We start from the raw sequence: 6,773 nt of genomic DNA, 5'->3' as shown, positions 1-6,773 counted from the left end.
ACTAAGCTGGCTGAGGTTTCTGCATACCAAATGCTGTATTTTGTTTCCATCCGTTCAGGGTTGGACAATAACTGGGTCATGTTAATACCTTTGACTCTTAAGGTCCTTTATTCCATCTAAATTGATACAACAGGTCAGAAGGGAAGAATGGGAAGCTTTTAGAGCCTGGACCAACTTTTTTTTTCCATAAAAACCTCCCCTGCTGTAAGTTCTCACTCTTCTTTCTCCCTCCCCCTTTCAGTCTTGTTTGTATATTTCCAATTTTGTCTTGGGTCTTCTCTTCTTTAATGCCACCTCTTTTTCTCTGCTCATTCTTCCTCCCCCTCCCCCGATAATCATCCAATCTTATCTCCTGCTTTACATCTCTCCCTTTTAAAACTCTATCACCCACAGTCACACAACCCTTTTTTTCTCTCCTTCTCCTCCTTGCCCTCAGTCTCCCTTTTGCGTCCTGAGGCAGTGGTGGAACTAATAGGAGGTAAGAAGGGAGAATATTCCTATCCTCCCAGTGGCCTTTAGGTGTATGCGTGGCACCTTTTCAAGCCTACTATGCAATTGCCAAAAAGTGGTGTACAAAATGAATTTTAACAGCATGTTTCACATGTAACCACACACTTCACAATGCCACTCACTCAGCCCAGCACCTCGTCATAATAGAAGGGCTGATGCTGTTATGCTATACAAAGCACACAGGATCTTTAAAGGGAAGAAGGCATCATGCCGCATTTATTGAGAATACAACAGTTAGCATATGCTTTTTAGTCACATACACACAGAGTCTAATGGCCAGTTAGATTGAGCACGAGTGAGGAGCTGGGCTCTTGTCAGTCGTGATCCGATGCTCCAAGGCTTTGCAGGACTGAACCCAGAGTTCCATGGCAAAACACCCCAGCTTTATAGTTGCAAATTCCCATTTGAGTCCATGCATTTTGCAATGTCATCCTGTAATCATTAGTCCTTAAGTGGTGTTATCATTTGATGGTTATTGTCGGGCTTCCTATCGTTATCTCCTATTTGTTGTCTCGCCTTTGGGGGTGCCTGCCTCACCTCTGAGGTCGGCAATGCTGCTAATGTAGCATCGGATACAATGGATGTTTTCTGATTGTCTCTTGGTCTTTCCAAGTCTCTCACTTTTTCTTTATACAGTACTTTGGTCTCATTATCCAATTAATGGAAGTAAAAAAAAACAATTAAAAAAAAAGTACTACACTTCCCAAACTCATATATTCTTCAGAGTTTGGTTTAACAGAACAAGATCGGTATCTTATGTTTGCCCGTGCCAGTGCTGGGGCTTATAATTTTAACCCACTCTGGGCTAGAGGGAGAGATGCTAAGCTTCCCTCTGTATTGCTCGGCCTTCTACCACCAAGGGTTTATACACCAAATATAAAAACACTTCCCAAGGAAATGTATATTTAACTAGAGTATCTAATTTGTAATACATATAGGAAACCATAGTAGACATTATAACGTATCCTAAAACAAAAGGGTGACCATAATCAGTCATAAGGATTGTTTTGGTCTGTCATTCCTTTCTGCTATTCAAAAAGGGTGACTGGCAGGATGAAATCAAATCATAATTAATTCTCATAGTACAATTATAAAATCTTGCTCCTACAATGCACCAGCCCAAAACCAACAACTCATCTCACCTACTAGGTGCAAAATTTGGCTCCACCACTGCCCTGAGGCCATACAGAACTCCCTTGTGGTGCTGGGCAAGTGATGAGAACTGAAGCCATCCCATATGGTCTTGTCAGTTGCCACTTGCTTATGTTGGTAGCGTGCTTGAACTGCTTGTAGGCTCCATATTCACAGGATTGTCCAGAATCAGACTGTCTCCATGTGGATTTAACACTAAAGCGGGGGAAGGACAGTTCACTTATGCAGGAAGTGAGTAAACACATGGAAAACCTAACATGCATCCCCATTCACATATAGAAAATCTGTAGTTTGTCTAGATTACTCATTTTTCATATTATAGAAAAACAACAGGAAATAATACTTCCTTAAAACAGCAGGGACAGGGTGAAAGTGAACAATTTGGCTCACTCTACCATAGTCTGCTATTTTGAAGTGCCTACTCCGCAGCTTCTCTCAGGCATTGATCCCTACAGACAATGTACACGTAAAGTGATATTACTTGGACAGCGGGGGGTGAGGGGGGATAGTATTTCCTGATACCTATCTAGTCACACATACCACAATACCTAGTTCCAACATAAGCCTCTAGCCAGTGTTCACAAAAGTAACTGCCATGCCAGTAATAGGGACAGGGAGCATACCAGTAGCCCTTGGGCTAGGAGAATAACCAGAAAATTTATCAGACAACCCTTGAAGGACTCTCAGTATAATAATTAGAGCTGTGCAAATACAGTTTGGTTTTTTGTTTGCTTGCAATTAAAAAACAAAACAAAAGTGTGTCACATGAAACAATGTTTCAATAAAATCTGAACATTTCATTTGACCACTTTCAGACATGAGGGTGTCTTGAGTCACTTTGAACTAAAAACATCTAAATGTTTTGTTTTGAAGATGCTAAAACAAAATGTTGTGGTTCTTAGAAATTTTTGTACCTGAGTAATTTGCAGCGTGTTCCAGTGTTGCTGAATCTGCATTTTTCCCCACCAACAAAAGTTTCACCTTCCCCAAATTTGCCCAGCTTGAGTAATAATGGACATGCTCACCCTGTGTAGTCAAGTTTTGTTTTAAAATGTGCTAATGTTTTAAGTTACCTTTACAAATTACACAAGTCAAACGTACTTGGTTCCTAAGCTCCCAGTAAAATGGACAACTTTCTACTTACACTCATTTAACCTCAACTGCCTTAGAACACTTCCTGCAGCCCCCTCCCCCACACCAGCCCTATCATACAGGCTGCGACATTGCCTGCCCTCAGTGGCAGTGCTCTTACTAACTTCAGCTACAGCTCCATAGGTTCCATATTACTTGAATTCCTCTGCTAGATCCTTTCTTAAATCAAACAGAAATGCTTTGGAAGTGGAAAAGCTGTAGGTTTTGTTTGTTTGTTTGTTTTTGTTTTCATTTTTTTAAAGAGAAAGAAAATGGAAATTGCAATATGGAACTAACATTTGCCATTTGGAAATCAAAAAGTGTGTGTGGTAACCTAAACAATGGGTGAATTATACAAGCACGTGACCAGCTCATTGGGATGAAAGGGTGGTCATTGAGGTGCAATGCACATGCAACCAGTTAGTCTGCTATCAATTTCACCAGGAAAGTTATCCAGCAAATCCTTGGTGTGGCCAGAGTTTGCAGGGATTCACAAAAACTAGGAGGTGGGTACAGTTGTTTTTTTTTTAAATAAACTTACTCAAGATGTTGGGCCAGGCCCTGAAAACAGGGATATAATAACTATTTTCAGTGAGAAATACATTCTATCCCCTAGAGAAAGAGCGATCTGTCTGTCTGCTCCCAACTTTTTTGTTGAGAACAATCCCTCTAGGATTCCACCCACTCTCCTTGAAGAGGCCTGGATGGTGAATGAGCAGCCTATCAGTCCCTAAAGACCACATGGTGGAGTGGGACAGAAGAGAAGTAGATAGCAAGCCTCTGGGCCTTCTCCTCAAGAAGTTCTACAGTATATGCTGGGCCTCTCTCCCCCAAAAAAACAACAGCTTCCAGTCCTGCTGTGGGTGGGCTGGGAGGTACTTCATGGAGGCAGTCTGCTTTTGGGTCTGTGGAGAATGTTGTTAGAGGTCTGGATAACACATATAGGCTTTCAATATGTATTTAAACTTTTACACCTGAACTGACCCAAATTACAAACCTTATGAGGTTTGCTTAAGTACACACTTACTTCATGCCATAAGTCCTCATCAGCGGAGGTAAAGTCCATCAGGAGAGGAGCCAGTATAACTGATATGCAGTTGTAGCAGTTAACAGTTAGATGCACTAACAATAGTGTTGCCAGGGGCATCCAGCTAGAGATATTGAAAAATGTCCTCATTATTTCACATTTTCATCTAAGCACAGACCTGCTTGTTGGTGCTTCAATATATGTCACAGTTCTAGTTTCCATCTAGAATTGCACCTGTAATAGGCTTTAATTAGATGCACTGGGGCCTGAGCAATTATTTATAAATGTCTAACCCTATGCCCCAGTGTGTTGTACTTTGGCTGAAATGTTAACAGTAGATAAATTTGTGATATTGTAGGGCTAAAAAAATGCAAGCTTCAACTTCCTTCTCTTCTCCATCAAGCCCTAAAACTTGTATCTTTTGTCTTCACCCATGTAACTTAAAGAACAGCCCATTTGAGGGTCTTTGCGGGTGTGTGTGTGGGAAAACAGGGAAGAAATCCTCCTGTGCTGATGCCATCCACATCACATTTCATCCTACAATGAATTTTTATACATCATAAGGCCCAGAGAACTGAGGTTTAAAATTGAAATGCTAATTGACCCTTAATTATAGCCATTATAATACTAAGGAACGGATATTAAATGAGTTGTCTCAAAACTGACTCAAAGCAGAAGGTTTTCTACCAGCTTTTCAGTGTTTGGCACTGGCAATGGGCCCTGAGCTGGATTAAAAACAAATTTGACTCATATACTTACTTTTAAATGTCAAGAAAGTAGCCCCCAAAAAAGTTTGGTTTCTTCACTGTTGGTCACTCTTAAAAAGAGTATTGAAAATAATGTACCAGATGCATTTCTGACAGACTTCAATTCAGGACCAATTAGAATCCATATCAATCCTTTATAATAGTTCTTCTGGGAGATACCCTGATGGATTCCGTGAACATATTCTCAGCCAGGTTACCAGCAGATGAGAAAACTTTAGGAAGAGTTATCTTTTGCAACCAAAATAAAATAGAATATCTGAGATGAACTATCACATTTTCCCAGGCTTCCATGTCACTGTTTATATCTCTTGGGTGTTCCAAACCAATATGGTTTTATTTATACTTCTTCCCTCTTGAAAATACATTGCTTAAGTTGAAAATTCTATTTTTCCTTTATAAGCTCTGTGGTTGATCCTTGAGCTTATCTCTGTAGGCCCTTTGTCTGGGGCCTTGCCAAGTGTATATGTTTAGATATGGATCCACTATTCATGCATACGATGGGGCATGACTCAGCACCTCAGTGCCTCCTGCTGGCCATTAGCTCTTGGTTGCCAGTGTGTCTTCCTCTAATATTGTCTCACTGCCATCACTTCTGCTCCACCTCTATGACCCTCATTGCTCCCTGGACCATGGCATCTTCTTCTAAGCATGGCCCTCTGGCTGTGCCCCACTACACTTTCTTCCCCCTTCCGGGGGAACTGGCTGGCTCTAGTCCATTCACTTGCCACTGTGGCCTACTGTAGCCTTTGGTCTAGCCCCTCACCTTAAGGGGTAAACAGCAGTCTGAATACTGGCCACCCCCTCTGTGGCAAGTGTGTGTGGGGGACTAGGCCTCCCTGCTACTCCAGGCCCTGACCCAGGGACCCTATAGCTGGTGGCCACATGCTGCCACTCCTCCAACTCCGAGCACCTATTTCCCTGGGCTACTTCCTTGTAGCTCTAGCACCTTCCTGGTCCTTTGTATCAGGGGCCTCAATCTGGCTGTCCTCAGGCTGGAGCTCCCTATTATTCCCCTGACCCTACCCAGCACTGCTCTATGTAAAGTACTCTTCTAAGGCAGCCAGTCCTTCTCTCTTGCACTCCAGGAGAGACTGACTCTGCTCTGTTGAGTAGCCCTTTCTATATGGTCCTCCCTGGCCCTGACTAGCTGCTCCAACAAACCTTCTCCTGATTGGCTCTCTACAAGCCCTCCTCCCATTGGTTGTGTTTTGTACAGCCTCCCCGTGGACCGCTTTAACCCTCCATCTATCTGTGTGGGGCAGCCACCCCACCACAATGCTCCTACAGCCCCTTTGTCTCATACTCACTTCCAAAGTCCCCTGAGACACCATAGTGGCTGGAACCCCACAAAGTAGTGCTCCCTTGTGTCAAGGAGCTGCAGGCAGCTTGGAAGACACTCTGCATTGTGTCCTTAACCCAGGCTTTGAAAATCTCCACTCATTCTGCAGTATTAGGATCTTTTGAAGGCTTTACTTGAGTCAAGGATGAATAATTATTTAGTTATCTACAACAGATTGATAGTGGTAGACCAGCACCCTCTCACTTTCCAAAATGTCTGAGGACAGCTGGTTGTGCTACATCCTTTTTGGGGGGAATGAGCAAGGCAGCCCTACACCATCCCAAATAATGCTAAATCAATATTTTGAGGAGAATGGGCTGAAATCTGCCTTCCCCCCACCCAGTTCTTCTGCACCTAGGGGCTGAAGATTGTTGAAGCTGCTGAATATACTGGCATTTCAAGTCTGAAGCTTGAAGTCAGTAAGATGGGCCCAAGGGAAATCCTTATTCTCATAGAACTCAGTCTTAATGAAAAATGAGGTGTGTTTTGCATGATTATATTTTTTAAAAAATCAAGCATCTACTACAAAGAGGAGAGGATTGTGCTTCATCACATTGGAGAGATGCAGAAAGTGAAAACAGCTTGAAGAGGTTCTTTTAATCAATTTCCCTTTACTTTCATTGAGTATGTACAGTAGCTGACCTAATTATAGTGGATGGGATGAAATTATCAGTTCTTTTTTTCTTGCAATCATTCTGAACTGTGGTAGCTTTTAATTAAGTGAAGGGCATTTAAACACTTTGCTTTGTTCATTACATCAAATACTTATGCAGTATTTAAGGAGAAAGGTGAATACATTACATTAGGTTTTAGAAACATTCCTGAAATGGCACTCTTATGTTTTTTG

At 42.1% G+C, this 6,773-nt stretch overlaps 1 long non-coding RNA gene across 2 annotated transcripts; it reads right to left on the bottom strand.

Annotated features, from left to right (window-relative positions):
- Positions 1-790: 790 nt before the first annotated feature.
- Positions 791-4,719, bottom strand: LOC123370785. 2 transcript variants are annotated; one of them, XR_006579547.1, is made up of 4 exons: positions 4,580-4,719; positions 3,821-3,944; positions 1,653-1,857; positions 791-1,155 (listed from the first exon to the last, which is right to left on the bottom strand). It is a non-coding gene; the product is annotated as an uncharacterized LOC123370785 (long non-coding RNA). The 2 variants fall into 2 exon arrangements; XR_006579548.1 differs by lacking the exons at positions 3,821-3,944; positions 4,580-4,719 and adding an exon at positions 2,736-2,813.
- Between the last annotated feature and the right edge of the window lie 2,054 nt (positions 4,720-6,773).

This window comes from Mauremys mutica, chromosome 5, assembly GCF_020497125.1.
Source record: "Mauremys mutica isolate MM-2020 ecotype Southern chromosome 5, ASM2049712v1, whole genome shotgun sequence".
NCBI lineage: Eukaryota > Metazoa > Chordata > Testudines > Geoemydidae > Mauremys > Mauremys mutica.
The sequence above is the reverse complement of the archived record's forward strand: the minus strand, read 5'-3'. Positions and strand labels throughout refer to the sequence as shown.